Source organism: Phalacrocorax aristotelis, unplaced genomic scaffold (genome assembly GCF_949628215.1).
Source record: "Phalacrocorax aristotelis unplaced genomic scaffold, bGulAri2.1 scaffold_282, whole genome shotgun sequence".
Lineage (NCBI taxonomy): Eukaryota > Metazoa > Chordata > Aves > Suliformes > Phalacrocoracidae > Phalacrocorax > Phalacrocorax aristotelis.
In genome coordinates, this window is record NW_027441398.1 from 27,644 (window position 1) to 42,685 (window position 15,042).

The window sequence follows — 15,042 nt, forward strand, 5'->3', positions numbered from 1 at the left end:
GATAGGACCCCCCCCGACTGCGATGGGAACCCCCCCCCCCCCAAACTGGGATGGGACCCCCCTCCGGGATAGGACACCCCGGGATGGGAGACCCCGGGATGGGACCCCCCTCCGGGATAGGACCCCCCGGGATGGGACACCCCCCCCAACTGGGATGGGACCCCCCTCCGGGATAGGACCCCCCGGGATGGGACACCCCGGGATGGGACACCCCCCCCCAACTGGGATGAGACCCCCCCCCAAATGGGATGGGACCCCCCCGACTGGGATGGGACCCCCCTCCGGGATAGGACCCCCCGGGATGGGAGACCCCGGGATGGGCCGAACCCCCCCAACTGGGATGAGACGCCCCCCAAATGGGATGGGACCCCCCGGGATGGGACCCCCCCGACTGGGATGGGACACCCCCCAAATGGGATGGGACACCCCGGGATGGGACCCCCCTCCGGGATAGGACCCCCCGGGATGGGAGACCCCGGGATGGGACCCCCCCGACCGGGATAGGACCCCCCCCAAACTGGGATGGGACCCCCCTCCGGGATAGGACCCCCCGGGATGGGACACCCCTGGATGGGACCCCCCGACCGGGATGGGACCCCCCCGACTGGGATGGGACCCCCTTCCGGGATAGGACCCCCCGGGATGGGAGACCCCGGGATGGGACCCCCCCGGCCGGGATGGGACCCCCCCCAACTGGAATGGGACACCCCGGGGTGGGCCGATCCCCCCCAACTGGGATGAGACCCCCCTCCGGGATAGGACACCCCGGGATGGGACACCCCCCCCAACTGGGATGGGACACCCCGGGATGGGACCCCCCCCGACCGGGATAGGACCCCCCGGGATGGGAGACCCCGGGATGGGACCCCCCCGACCGGGATAGGACCCCCCGGGATGGGAGACCCCGGGATGGGACCCCCCTCCGGGATAGGACCCCCCGGGATGGGACCCCCCGACCCGGATGGGACCCCCCCCCAACTGGGATGGGACCCCCCCGACCGGGATAGGACCCCCCGGGATGGGAGACCCCGGGATCAGAACCACCCCCCGAGATCGGACCCCACCCCCAACTGGGATGGGCCCCCCCCCCACTGGGATGGGATCCCCCCAACTGGGATGGGACCCCTCCCGGATGGGAGACCCCGGCGGGATGGGGGACCCCCCCCGGGGATTAGGACCCCCCCAGTGATGGGACCCCCTACCCAAAGTTCGGTCCCGGACCAAGCCCGCCCCCCCCCGGTTCCCGACCACCCCCCAGAGAGCGGGAGCATTTGGGGACCCCCCCTCGAGCCCCCCCATCCCCCCTCCCGGGTCAGACCCCCCCCTTTGGGGTAACAACCCCCCCTTTGAGGTAACCCCGCCTCCAGTTCCCCCCCCCGGCGCCCCCCCCCGATAAACCCCAATACAGCCCCCCCCGAGGTAACCCCCCTCCCCCCCCAGCCCCCCCTTCGAGGTACCCCCCCCAAACCACCCCCCCCAAACCGCCCCCCCAAACCGCCCCCCCCAAACCGCGCCCCCCAAACCACCCCCCCCAGGTGTGTGTCCCCCCCCATCAACCCCAATACACCCCCTCCCTCAGGCAACCCCCTCCAGCCCCCCCCATTCGAGGTACCCCCCCCCCAAGGGTTACCCCACCCCGAGGTACCCCCACACACAGACCCCCCCCAAACCGCTCCCCCACCCCCCGAGGCACCCCCCACCCCCCTCCCCCACCCCCCCAAATCACCCCCCCCCCAGATCCCCCATCCCCCCTCCCCCACCCCACCCCCCTCCCCCATCCCCCCTCCCCCACCCCCCGAGGCACCCCCCACCCCCCTCCCCCACCCCCCAAATCACCCCCCCCAGATCCCCCCATTCCCCCTCCCCCACCCCACCCCCCTCCCCCCCATCCCCCCTCCCCCACCCCCCCAAATCACCCCCCCACAGACCCCCCCCTCCCCCCCCTCCCCCACCCCTCCGAGGCACCCCCCACCCCCCTCCCCCCTCCCCCCCCGGGCCACGCCCCGAGACCCCTCGAAGCCCCCCCCCCCCCCCCGGCGCTTCCTGAGCCCCTCCCCAGTTTGGGCCCAGTATATACCAGTCCCGGGTGCCCCCCCCCCCCAGTGCCGGCCCCTCCCCCCCCCTTGCGCCCCCCGAGACCCTCCCCCCACCCCACTGAGGCTCCCCAACTGGGACAGGGTCCCCTCGGCGCCCCCCGGGGCTCCCCACACCCCCCTCCCCAGTTTGCCCCAGTACATACTGGTCGGGGGGGGGGGAGGTGGGGGGGGGGGGTGTGTAAAGAAGCGGGGTGCAGGATCGGGCCCCCCCACCCGGGCCGGCCGGCGCGTACCGGAGGCATGGCTCATCCTGGCCGCCTCCCGGCCCCCCCGCTTCCCGCTGGCACCGCCGGGGCCCCCGCCACGGGCGCAGCTTTAGGGGGTGCCCCCCCGCCCTCCAAGGACAGCGTTATAAAGGGGGGAGGGGGAGGGGGAACCCCCAAACCCCCCCCCCCCCCGACCCCGCCAGCAGCTCCGTTTCCTCCAGCCGGCGTTTGCCGGAAAGGCCGCGGTTGGGTTGGCACCAAACCCACCCCCCACCCCCAAAGTGGGGAAAAAAAAAGGGGGGGGGGTGTCAAAAGGGACACCCACCCCCCAAACCCCCACCCTGAGCTGTAGGGGTGGGGGGGTGCCCCCTCCCTTCCCCCCCCCCCCCCAAAAAAAAAACGCTGGCGTGGGGGGATGTGGGGGGTTCTCGCCGTGTGCCATGGGGAGGGGTGGCACCGGGGGGGTTTGGGGGGGTTTTGGGGGGGGGTTGGGGGGGGATGGGTTATTTACTGGGGGGGGTGGGATATTTGGGGGGGGGGGCGTGTTGCGGTTGTGGCCATCGGGGTGCGGTGCAGCCCATCCCCCCCACCGCTTCCCCCCCCCCTCCCCCCCGGGACGGTGGCGGCAGCGGAGGGTGGCCGGGATGCCGTGACCCCCCCGCCCCTCCCCCCACCACCCCCACCCCCCACCCCCCGCCCTCACCCCCCCCCGAGGGCCCCCCGAATTCCTGCCCACCCCGGGATTCCTCGAGGGCCACGTGCGGCCGCCCCCACCGGGGACCCGGGACGGTGGCCAGATCCTGCGCCCGCCCCGACGGGGGACGAGAGCGGCGGGGCCCGGTTGTGCCGCGGCGGGGCCCGGTTGTGCCACGGCAAGCCCCGGTTGTGCCACGGCGGGGCCCGGTTGTGCCACGGCGGCCCCGGTTGTGCCACGGCGGCCCCCGGTTGTGCCACGGCAGCCCCCGGTTTGTGGCCACGGCGGGGCCCGGTTGTGCCGCGGCGGGGCCCGGTTGTGCCACGGCGGGGCCCGGTTGTGCCATGGCGGCCCCCCGGTTGTGCCACGGCGGCCCCCGGTTGTGCCACGGCGGGGCCAGGTTGTGCCACGGCGGGGCCCGGTTGTGCCACGGCGGCCCCCGGTTGTGCCACGGCGGCCCCCGGTTGTGCCACGGCGCCCCCGGTTGTGCCACGGCGGGGCCCGGTTGTGCCATGGCGGGGGCCCGGTTGTGCCACGGCAGCCCCCGGTTGTGCCACGGCGGGGCCCGGTTGTGCCGCGGCGGCCCCCGGTTGTGCCACGGCAGCCCCCGGTTGTGCCACGGCAGCCCCCGGTTGTGCCACGGCGGGGCCAGGTTGTGCCACGGCGGGGCCCGGTTGTGCCACGGCGGGGCCCGGTTGTGCCACGGCAGCCCCCGGTTTGTGCCACGGCAGCCCCCGGTTGTGCCACGGCGGGGCCCGGTTGTGCCGCGGCGGCCCCCCGGTTGTGCCACGGCAGCCCCCGGTTGTGCCACGGCAGCCCCCGGTTGTGCCACGGCGGGGCCAGGTTGTGCCACGGCGGGGCCCGGTTGTGCCACGGCGGGGCCCGGTTGTGCCACGGCGGCCCCGGTTGTGCCACGGGCGGGGGCCCGGTTGTGCCGCGGCGGGGCCCCGGTTGTGCCACGGCGGGGCCCGGTTGTGCCACGGCGGCCCCCGGTTGTGCCACGGCGGGGCCCGGTTGTGCCACGGCGGCCCCCGGTTGTGCCACGGCGGCCCCCGGTTGTGCCACGGCGGCCCCGGTTGTGCCACGGCGGGGCCCGGTTGTGCCACGGCGGCCCCCGGTTGTGCCACGGCGGGGCCCGGTTGTGCCACGGCGGGCCCCCGGTTGTGCCACGGCGGGGGCCCGGTTGTGCCACGGCGGGGCCTGGTTGTGCCACGGCGGGGGCCCGGTTTGTGCCACGGCAGCCCCCGGTTTGTGCCACGGCGGCCCCCGGTTGTGCCACGGCGGGGCCCGGTTGTGCCACGGCGGGGCCCGGTTGTGCCACGGGCGGCCCCCGGTTGTGCCACGGCGGCCCCGGTTGTGCCACGGCAGCCCCCGGTTGTGCCACGGCGGGGCCCCGGTTTGTGCCACGGCGGGGCCCGGTTGTGCCACGGCGGGGCCCGGTTGTGCCACGGCGGCCCCCGGTTGTGCCACGGCGGGGCCCGTTTGTGCCACGGCGGCCCCGGTTGTGCCACGGCGGGGCCCGGTTGTGCCACGGCGGCCCCCGGTTGTGCCACGGCGGGGCCCGGTTGTGCCACGGCGGCCCCCGGTTGTGCCACGGCGGCCCCCGGTTGTGCCACGGCGGCCCCGGTTGTGCCACGGCGGGGCCCGGTTGTGCCACGGCGGCCCCCGGTTGTGCCACGGCGGGGCCCGGTTGTGCCACGGCGGCCCCCGGTTGTGCCACGGCGGGGCCCGGTTGTGCCACGGCGGGGGCCCGGTTGTGCCACGGCAGGCCCCCGGTTGTGCCACGGCGGGGCCCGGTTGTGCCACGGCGGGGGCCCGGTTGTGCCACGGCGGCCCCCCGGTTGTGCCACGGCGGCCCCCGGTTGTGCCACGGCAGCCCCCGGTTGTGCCACGGCGGGGCCCGGTTGTGCCACGGCGGGGCCCGGTTGTGCCACGGCGGCCCCCGGTTGTGCCACGGCGGCCCCCGGTTGTGCCACGGGCGGGGCCCGTTTGTGCCACGGCGGGGCCCGGTTGTGCCACGGCGGCCCCGGTTGTGCCACGGCGGGGCCCGGTTGTGCCGCGGCGGGGGCCCGGTTGTGCCACGGCGGCCCCCGGTTGTGCCACGGCGGCCCCCGGTTGTGCCACGGCGGGGCCCGGTTGTGCCACGGCGGGGGCCCGGTTGTGCCACGGCGGCCCCCGGTTGTGCCACGGCGGGGCCCGGTTGTGCCACGGCGGGCCCCCGGTTGTGCCACGGCGGCCCCGGTTGTGCCACGGCGGGGGCCCCGGTTGTGCCACGGCGGCCCCCGGTTGTGCCACGGCGGGGGCCCGGTTGTGCCACGACGGCCCCGGTTGTGCCACGGCGGGGCCTGGTTGTGCCACGGCGGCCCCCGGTTGTGCCACGGCGGCCCCCGGTTGTGCCACGGCGGGGCCCGGTTGTGCCACGACGGCCCCGGTTGTGCCACGACGGCCCCGGTTGTGCCACGGCGGGGCCCGGTTGTGCCACGGCGGGGCCCGGTTGTGCCACGGCAGCCCCCGGTTGTGCCACGGCGGCCCCCGGTTGTGCCACGGCGGCCCCCGGTTGTGCCACGGCGGCCCCCGGTTGTGCCACGGCAGCCCCCGGTTGTGCCACGGCGGGGCCCCGGTTGTGCCACGGCGGCCCCCGGTTGTGCCACGGCCGCCCCCGGTTGTGCCACGGCCGCCCCCGGTTGTGCCACGGCGGGGCCCGGTTGTGCCACGGCGGCCCCGGTTGTGCCACGGCGGGGCCCGGTTGTGCCACGGCGGGGCCCGGTTGTGCCACGGCGGGGCCCGGTTGTGCCACGGCGGCCCCCCGGTTGTGCCACGGCGGGGCCTGGTTGTGCCACGGCGGCCCCCGGTTGTGCCCACGGCGGGGCCCGGTTGTGCCACGGCGGGGCCCGGTTGTGCCACGGCGGCCCCGGTTGTGCCACGGCGGGGCCCGGTTGTGCCACGGCGGGGCCCGGTTGTGCCACGGCGGCCCCCGGTTGTGCCACAGCGGGGGCCCCGGTTGTGCCACGACGGCCCCGGTTGTGCCACGACGGCCCCGGTTGTGCCGCGGCGGGACCCGGTTGTGCCACGGCGGCCCCCGGTTGTGCCACGGCGGGGCCCGGTTGTGCCACGGGCGGCCCCCGGTTGTGCCGCGGCGGCCCCCGGTTTTGTGCCACGGCGGCCCCCGGTTGTGCCACGGCGGGGCCCGGTTGTGCCACGGCAGCCCCCGGTTGTGCCACGACGGGGCCCGGTTGTGCCACGGCGGGGCCGGTTGTGCCACGGCGGCCCCCGGTTGTGCCACGGCGGCCCCGGTTGTGCCACGACGGCCCCGGTTGTGCCACGACGGCCCCGGTTGTGCCACGGCGGCCCCCGGTTGTGCCACGGCGGCCCCAGGCAGCACCAAAGCAGCACCAGCAGCACCAAAGCAGCGCCGGCAGCACCAAAGCAGCGCCGGCAGCACCAAAGCAGCACCGGCAGCACCAAAGCAGCACCAGCAGCACCAAAGCAGCGCCGGCAGCACCAAAGCAGCACCGGCAGCACCAAAGCAGCACCAGCAGCACCAAAGCAGCGCCGGCAGCACCAAAGCAGCGCCGGCAGCACCAAAGCAGCACCGGCAGCACCAAAGCAGCGCCGGCAGCACCAAAGCAGCACCAGCAGCACCAAAGCAGCACCAGCAGGCACCAAAGCAGCGCCGGCAGCACCAAAGCAGCACCGGCAGCACCAAAGCAGCACCAGCAGCACCAAAGCAGCACCGGCAGCACCAAAGCAGCACCGGCAGCACCAAAGCAGCACCAGCAGCACCAAAGCAGCGCCGGCAGCACCAAAGCAGCACCAGCAGCACCAAAGCAGCACCGGCAGCACCAAAGCAGCACCAGCAGCACCAAAGCAGCACCGGCAGCACCAAAGCAGCACCGGCAGCACCAAAGCAGCACCAGCAGCACCAAAGCAGCGCCGGCAGCACCAAAGCAGCACCAGCAGCACCAAAGCAGCACCGGCAGCACCAAAGCAGCACCAGCAGCACCAAAGCAGCACCGGCAGCACCAAAGCAGCGCCGGCAGCACCAAAGCAGCGCCAGCAGCACCAAAGCAGCACCAGCAGCACCAAAGCAGCACCAGCAGCACCAAAGCAGCACCAGCAGCACCAAAGCAGCGCCGGCAGCACCAAAGCAGCGCCGGCAGCGTTTCGGCGTGGCCCGCTGCCCCCCGCCACGTCCCCCCCACGGCAGGCGGCTCCGCCGCGGGCGCTGGCAGCGGGTGCCGGGGCTGCCGCCGGCCTCCCACGCCAGCAGGGCCTCGCCGCGGCCATCCGGCTGCGCTGCCAGTAAACACGGAGGGAATTTGGCAAGCGGGGTCAGCGCGGCCGGGGGGGGGCCGAGGGGGGGAAGGACAGGGGAGCGGCCGCGGCTCAGGGGGGCTCCCAGTTCCCTCCCAGTCCCTGCCTGCCCTCCCAGTGCCTGCCTGCGCCTCCCAGTGCCTGCCTGCCCTCCCAGTGCCTGCCTGCCCTCCCAGTCCCTGCCTGCCCTCCCAGTGCCTGCCTGCGCCTCCCAGTGCCTGCCTGCCCTCCCAGTCCCTGCCTGCCCTCCCAGTCCCTGCCTGCCCTCCCAGTGCCTGCCTGCCCTCCCAGTCCCTGCCTGCCCTCCCAGTGCCTGCCTGCCCTCCCAGTCCCTGCCTGCGCCTCCCAGTCCCTGCCTGCCCTCCCAGTGCCTGCCTGCCCTCCCAGTCCCTGCCTGCCCTCCCAGTCCCTGCCTGCCTTCCCAGTCGCTGCCTGCCCTCCCAGTCCCCTGCCTGCCCTCCCAGTCCCTGCCTGCCCTCCAGTGCCTGCCTGTCCTCCCCAGTCCCTGCCTGCGCCTCCCAGTCCCTGCCTGCAAATCCCAGTCCCTGCCTGCCTTCCCAGTGCCTGCCTGCAACTCCCAGTGCCTGCCTACCCTCCCAGTGCCTGCCTGCCCTCCCAGTCCCTGCCTGCCCTCCCAGTGCTGCCTGCCTGCCGCCCTCCCCAGTCCCTGCCTGCCCTCCCAGTGCCTGCCTGCCTTCCCAGTGCCTGCCTGCCCTCCCAGTGCCTGCCTGCCCTCCCAGTCCCTGCCTGCCCTCCCAGTCCCTGCCTGCCCTCCCAGTCCCTGCCTGCCCTCCCAGTCCCTGCCTGCCCTCCCAGTGCCCTGCCTGCCCCTCCCAGTCCCTGCCTGCAACTCCCAGTCCCTGCCTGCCTTCCCAGTGCCTGCCTGCCCTCCCAGGCCCTGCCTGCCCTCCCAGTGCCTGCCTGCCCTCCCAGGCCCTGCCTGCCCTCCCAGTCCCTGCCTGCCCTCCCAGGCCCTGCCTGCCCTCCCAGTGCCTGCCTGCCCTCCCAGTGCCTGCCTGCCCTCCCAGTCCCTGCCTGCCCTCCCAGTGCCTGCCTGCCCTCCCAGGCCCTGCCTGCGCCTCCCAGGCCCTGCCTGCCCTCCCAGTCCCTGCCTGCCCTCCCAGTCCCTGCCTGCCCTCCCAGTGCCTGCCTGCCCCACCAGTCCCTGCCTGCCTCCCAGTGCCTGCCTGCCCTCCCAGTGCCTGCCTGCGCCTCCCAGTCCCTGCCTGTCCTCCCAGTCCCTGCCTGCCCTCCCAGTGCCTGCCTGCGCCTCCCAGTCCCTGCCTGTCCTCCCAGTCCCTGCCTGCCCTCCCAGTCCCTGCCTGCAACTCCAGTCCCTGCCTGCCTTCCCAGTCCCTGCCTGCCCTCCCAGTGCCTGCTGCGCCTCCCAGTGCCTGCCTGCCCTCCCAGTCCCTGCCTGCCCTCCCAGTGCCTGCCTGCCCTCCCAGTCCCTGCCTGCCCTCCCAGTCCCTGCCTGCGCCTCCCAGTCCCCTGCCTGCCCTCCCAGTCCCTGCCTGCCCTCCCAGTGCCTGCCTGCCCTCCCAGTCCCTGCCTGCGCCTCCCAGTGCCTGCCTGCCCTCCCAGTCCCTGCCTGCCCTCCCAGTGCCTGCCTGCCCTCCCAGTCCCTGCCTGCCCTCCCAGTGCCTGCCTGCCCTCCCAGTCCCTGCCTGCCTTCCCAGTGCCTGCCTGCAAATCCCAGTCCCTGCCTGCCTTCCCAGTGCCTGCCTGCAACTCCCAGTCGCTGCCTGCCCTCCCAGTCCCTGCCTGCCCTCCCAGTGCCTGCCTGCAACTCCCAGTGCCTGCCTGCCCTCCCCAGTGCCTGCCTGCGCCTCCCAGTCCCTGCCTGCCCTCCCAGTCCCTGCCTGCCCTCCCAGTCCCTGCCTGCGCCTCCCAGTCCCTGCCTGCCCTCCCAGTCCCTGCCTGCCCTCCCAGTGCCTGCCTGCCCTCCCAGTGCCTGCCTGCCCTCCCAGTGCCTGCCTGCCCTCCCAGTCCCTGCCTGCCCCTCCCAGTGCCTGCCTGCCCTCCCAGTCCCTGCCTGCCTTCCCAGGTCCCTGCCTGCCCTCCCAGTCCCTGCTGCGCCTCCCAGTGCCTGCCTGCGCCTCCCAGTCCCTGCCTGACCTCCCAGTCCCTGCCTGCAACTCCAGTGCCTGCCTGCGCCTCCCAGGCCCTGCCTGCGCCTCCCAGTCCCTGCCTGCAACTCCCAGTGCCTGCCTGCAACTCCAGTGCCTGCCTGCGCCTCCCAGTGCCTGCCTGCCCTCCCAGTGCCTGCCTGCGCCTCCCAGTGCCTGCCTGCAACTCCCAGTCCCTGCCTGCCCTCCCAGTGCCTGCCTGCCCCTCCCAGGCCCTGCCTGCCCTCCCAGTGCCTGCCTGCCCTCCCAGTGCCTGCCTGCCCTCCCAGTCCCTGCCTGCGCCTCCCAGTGCCTGCCTGCGCCTCCCAGTCCCTGCCTGCGGCTCCCAGTCCCTGCCTGCCCTCCCAGTCCCTGCCTGCCTTCCCAGTGCCTGCCTGCCCTCCCAGGCCCTGCCTGCCCTCCCAGTCCCTGCCTGCCTTCCCAGTGCCTGCCTGCCCTCCCAGGCCCTGCCTGCAACTCCCAGTGCCTGCCTGCGCCTCCCAGTGCCTGCCTGCAACTCCCAGTGCCTGCCTGCCCTCCCAGTCCCTGCCTGCCCTCCCAGTGCCTGCCTGCCCTCCCAGTCCCTGCCTGCCCTCCCAGTGCCTGCCTGCCCTCCCAGTCCCTGCCTGCCCTCCCAGTGCCTGCCTGCCCTCCCAGTCCCTGCCTGCCCTCCCAGTGCCTGCCTGCCCTCCCAGTCCCTGCCTGCCCTCCCAGTGCCTGCCTGCCCTCCCAGTGCCTGCCTGCCCTCCCAGTGCCTGCCTGCAACTCCCAGTGCCTGCCTGCGCCTCCCAGTCCCTGCCTGCCCTCCCCAGGCCCTGCCTGCCCTCCCAGTCCCTGCCTGCCCTCCCAGTGCCTGCCTGCGCCTCCCAGTGCCTGACTGCAACTCCCAGTCCCTGCCTGCCCTCCCAGTCCCTGCCTGCCCTCCCAGTCCATGCCTGCGCCTCCCAGTGCCTGCCTGCCCTCCCAGTGCCTGCCTGCCCTCCCAGTCCCTGCCTGCGCCTCCCAGTCCCTGCCTGTCCTCCCAGTCCCTGCCTGCGCCTCCCAGTCCCTGCCTGTCCTCCCAGTCCCTGCCTGCCCTCCCAGTCCCTGCCTGCAACTTCCAGTGCCTGCCTGCGCCTCCCAGTCCCTGCCTGCCCTCCCAGTCCCTGCCTGCGCCTCCCAGTCCCTGCCTGCGCCTCCCAGTCCCTGCCTGCCCTCCCAGTCCATGCCTGCGCCTCCCAGTCCCTGCCTGCCCTCCCAGTGCCTGCCTGCGCCTCCCAGTCCCTGCCTGCCCTCCCAGTCCCTGCTTGCGCCTCCAGTCCCTGCCTGCCCTCCCAGTCCCTGCCTGCAACTTCCAGTGCCTGCCTGCGCCTCCCAGTCCCTGCCTGCCCTCCCAGTCCCTGCTTGCGCCTCCCAGTCCCTGCCTGCCCTCCCAGTCCCTGCCTGCAACTTCCAGTGCCTGCCTGCGCCTCCCAGTCCCTGCCTGTCCTCCCAGTCCCTGCCTGCCCTCCCAGTCCCTGCCTGCCCTCCCAGTGCCTGCCCTTGCCCTCCCAGTGCTGCCTGCAACTCCCAGTCCCTGCCTGCCTTCCCAGTCCCTGCCTGCCCTCCCAGTCCCTGCCTGTCCTCCCAGTCCCTGCCTGCCCTCCCAGTCCCTGCCTGCCCTCCCAGTGCCTGCCTGCCCTCCCAGTGCCTGCCTGCGCCTCCCAGTGCCTGCCTGCCCTCCCAGGCCCTGCCTGCCCTCCCAGTCCCTGCCTGCGCCTCCCAGTCCCTGCCTGCCCTCCCAGTCCCTGCCTGCGCCTCCCAGTCCCTGCCTGCCCTCCCAGTCCCTGCCTGCCCTCCCAGTGCCTGCCTGCCCTCCCAGTGCCTGCCCTGCCCTCCCAGTCCCTGCCTGCCCTCCCAGTGCCTGCCTGCCCTCCCAGTCCCTGCCTGCCCTCCCAGTCCCTGCCTGCCTTCCCAGTCCCTGCTGCCCTCCCAGTCCCTGCCTGCGCCTCCCAGTGCCTGCCCTGCGCCTCCCAGTCCCTGCCTGACCTCCCAGTCCCTGCCTGACCTCCCAGTGCCTGCCTGCGCCTCCCAGGCCCTGCCTGCGCCTCCCAGTCCCTGCCTGCCCTCCCAGTCCCTGCCTGCCCTCCCAGTGCCTGCCTGCAACTCCAGTGCCTGCCTGCGCCTCCCAGTGCCTGCCTGCCCTCCCAGTGCCTGCCTGCGCCTCCCAGTGCCTGCCTGCAACTCCCAGGCCCTGCCTGCCCTCCCAGTGCCTGCCTGCCCTCCCAGTGCCTGCCTGCAACTCCCAGTGCCTGCCTGCCCTCCCAGTGCCTGCCTGCGCCTCCCAGTGCCTGCCTGCCCTCCCAGTGCCTGCCTGCCCTCCCAGTGCCTGCCTGCCTTCCCAGTGCCTGCCTGCCTTCCCAGTCCCCTGCCTGCCCCACCAGTCCCTGCCTGCCCTCCCAGTCCCTGCCTGCCCTCCCAGTGCCTGCCTGCCCTCCCAGTGCCTGCCTGCCTTCCCAGTCCCTGCCTGCCTTCCCAGTCCCTGCCTGCGCCTCCCAGGCCCTGCCTGCCCTCCCAGGCCCTGCCTGCCCTCCCAGTGCCTGCCTGCCCTCCCAGTCCCTGCCTGCGCCTCCCAGTCCCTGCCTGCAACTCCCAGTCCCTGCCTGCAACTCCCAGTCCCTCCCTGCAACTCCCAGTCCCTCCCTGCAACTCCCAGTGCCTGCCTGCAACTCCCAGTGCCTGCCTACCCTCCCAGTCCCTGCCTGCCCTCCCAGTGCCTGCCTACCCTCCCAGTGCCTGCCTGCCTTCCCAGTGCCTGCCTGCCCTCCCAGTCCCTGCCTGCAACTCCCAGTCCCCTGCCTGCGCCTCCCAGTGCCTGCCTGCGCCTCCCAGGCCCTGCCTGCCCTCCCAGTCCATGCCTGCGCCTCCCAGTCCCTGCCTGCCCTCCCAGTCCCTGCCTGCGCCTCCCAGTCCCTGCCTGCCCTCCCAGTCCCTGCCTGCAACTTCCAGTGCCTGCCTGCGCCTCCCAGTCCCTGCCTGTCCTCCCAGTCCATGCCTGCGCCTCCCAGTCCCTGCCTGCCCTCCCAGTGCCTGCCTGCGCCTCCCAGTCCCTGCCTGTCCTCCCAGTCCCTGCCTGCCGTCCCCAGTCCATGCCTGCGCCTCCCAGTCCCTGCCTGCCCTCCCAGTCCCTGCCTGCAACTCCAGTCCCTGCTGCCCTCCCAGTCCCTGCCTGCGCCTCCCAGTGCCTGCCTGCCCTCCCCAGTCCCTGCCTGCAACTCCCAGTGCCTGCCTACCCTCCCAGTGCCTGCCTGCGCCTCCCAGTCCCTGCCTGCCCTCCCAGTCCCTGCCTGCCCTCCCAGTGCCTGCCTGCCCTCCCAGTCCCTGCCTGCAACTCCCAGTCCCTGCCTGCCCTCCCAGTGCCTGCCTGCCCTCCCAGTCCCTGCCTGCAACTCCCAGTCCCTGCCTGCCCTCCCAGTGCCTGCCTGCGCCTCCCAGTCCCTGCCTGCCCTCCCAGTGCCTGCCTGCGCCTCCAGTCCCTGCCTGCGCCTCCCAGTCCCTGCCTGCCCTCCCAGTGCCTGCCTGCCCTCCCAGTCCCTGCCTGCCCTCCCAGTGCCTGCCTGCAACTCCCAGTGCCTGCCTGCCCTCCCAAGGCCCTGCCTGCCCTCCCAGTCCCTGCCTGCCCTCCCAGTGCCTGCCTGCAAATCCCAGTCCCTGCCTGCCCTCCCAGTCCCTGCCTGCCCTCCCAGTGCCTGCCTGCCCTCCCAGTGCCTGCCTGCCCTCCCAGTCCCTGCCTGCCCTCCCAGTGCCTGCCTGCCCTCCCAGTCCCTGCCTGCCTTCCCAGTCCCTGCCTGCAACTCCCAGTCCCTGCCTGCGGCTCCCAGTCCCTGCCTGCCTTCCCAGTGCCTGCCTGCCCTCCCAGTCCCTGCTGCCCTCCCAGTGCCTGCCTGCCCTCCCAGTCCCTGCCTGCCCTCCCAGTGCCTGCCTGCGCCTCCCAGTCCCTGCCTGCCCCACCAGTCCCTGCCTGCCCTCCCAGTGCCTGCCTGCCCTCCCAGTCCCTGCCTGCCCTCCCAGTGCCTGCCTGCCCTCCCAGTCCCTGCCTGCCCCACCAGGTCCCTGCCTGCCCTCCCAGTGCCTGCCTGCCCTCCCAGTCCCTGCCTGCCCCACCAGTCCCTGCCTGCCCTCCCAGTGCCTGCCTGCCCCACCAGTCCCTGCCTGCCCCACGAGGCCCTGCCTGCAACTCCCAGTGCCTGCCTGCCCCACCAGTCCCTGCCTGCCCCACCAGGCCCTGCCTGCCCCCACCAGGGCCCTGCCTGCGCCGGGGCCGTGACTCAGGCTGGGCGCGGCCGGGTTTAACAAGAGCCAAACTGGATTCCAGATGTGGCCGAGGGGGGGGCGGTTTGGGGGTGGTTTGGGGGAGGGGGTGGCCAGGCCAGGCCTGGCGCCAGCCCCCGCCCGTGTCCCCTGCCACATCTGGCAGGCGTCGCGTCACGAGGGCCCTGCCCGTGCCCGGGGGGAGGGGGGGGGGACACCCCCAGCCCCACCCCCACCCCAGGAAGCGGCACCAGGAAGGAACCGGTGGCGGGAAGGGGGTGGGGGGGCGGATGGTGCTGCTGGTTTAAACTGGGATCAACCTGCCCTAAATCACATCTCGGTGCCGCCGGGTTCCCCCTCCCCCCCCCCCAAGAAAAAAAAGAAGGGGGGGGCTGTTTTTTGGCGCTTCCCCGCACCCCTTTGGGGACCCCCGTGGGGTGGGGGCGCCCCCCCCGTCCCTCCTCTCCCACCCACCCCCCAGTGCCACCCGCCGTGTGCCCCCCCCCCCCCCGCAGCAGGATGCGGGAGGGTGGACTCACGTTTCCTCTTGGCCCCCCCCAAAAATAGAAACACCCCCCCACCCCCACCCCCAAAATGGACGTGATAAACCCAACCCCTCCCCCCCCCCCCCAATAACAATCCCCTCATGGGGGAGATGTGGGGCAGAGCCCCCCAAGCGCTATGGGGCAGATCCAGCCCCTCCCCCCACCCCTTGGTTTTACCCACCCCTGAGCACGAGGGTGGCAGTCGGGGACTGAGTCACCAAAGCCGCGATTAGTTAGGCTGGGATTAGTTAGGCCGGGATTAACCGGGCCCGGGGGCGGGGTGGGGGCTCCCCACGCCTCTCCCCCACTATCCTGCCCCACAGCGAAGCCCCACAGCTTATCAGGATGGATTTATTATGGGGGTGGTGGTGGTGGTGGGGTCCCTCTCATCGTGTGCCCCCCACCCCCCCCACCCCGGGGCGAGGCAAGAAGCGGCGGCACTTGCCGACGCCGCGTCGTCCGTGTGTCCCCCCCGCCCCCCACCCCCCCTTCCGCCGCTGTCCGTGAGTCCCAGCAACCCCCCACCCTCCCCCCCACGCACACAACGTGGGGGGGTGGGGGGTGGGGGGAGAGGAGGAGCCGCGGCTGACGGAGCCGGCGTCGGGTTTATTTTTTCGCGTTGGGTTTTAACGGGGAGACGGGGAAGGGGGGGTGGGGGGGAGAGACGGGGAAGAACCGCGACGGCGTAAACCCCGGCACGGGGTCGGCGTCACTTAAAGATCTTGCCCTGGTTTGAAGGGTTTTCCGACGTGTTTTGAATTCTCCCTCCCACGAGAAATATTCCTTCACCAGCGTCTTGCACTCGGGGCT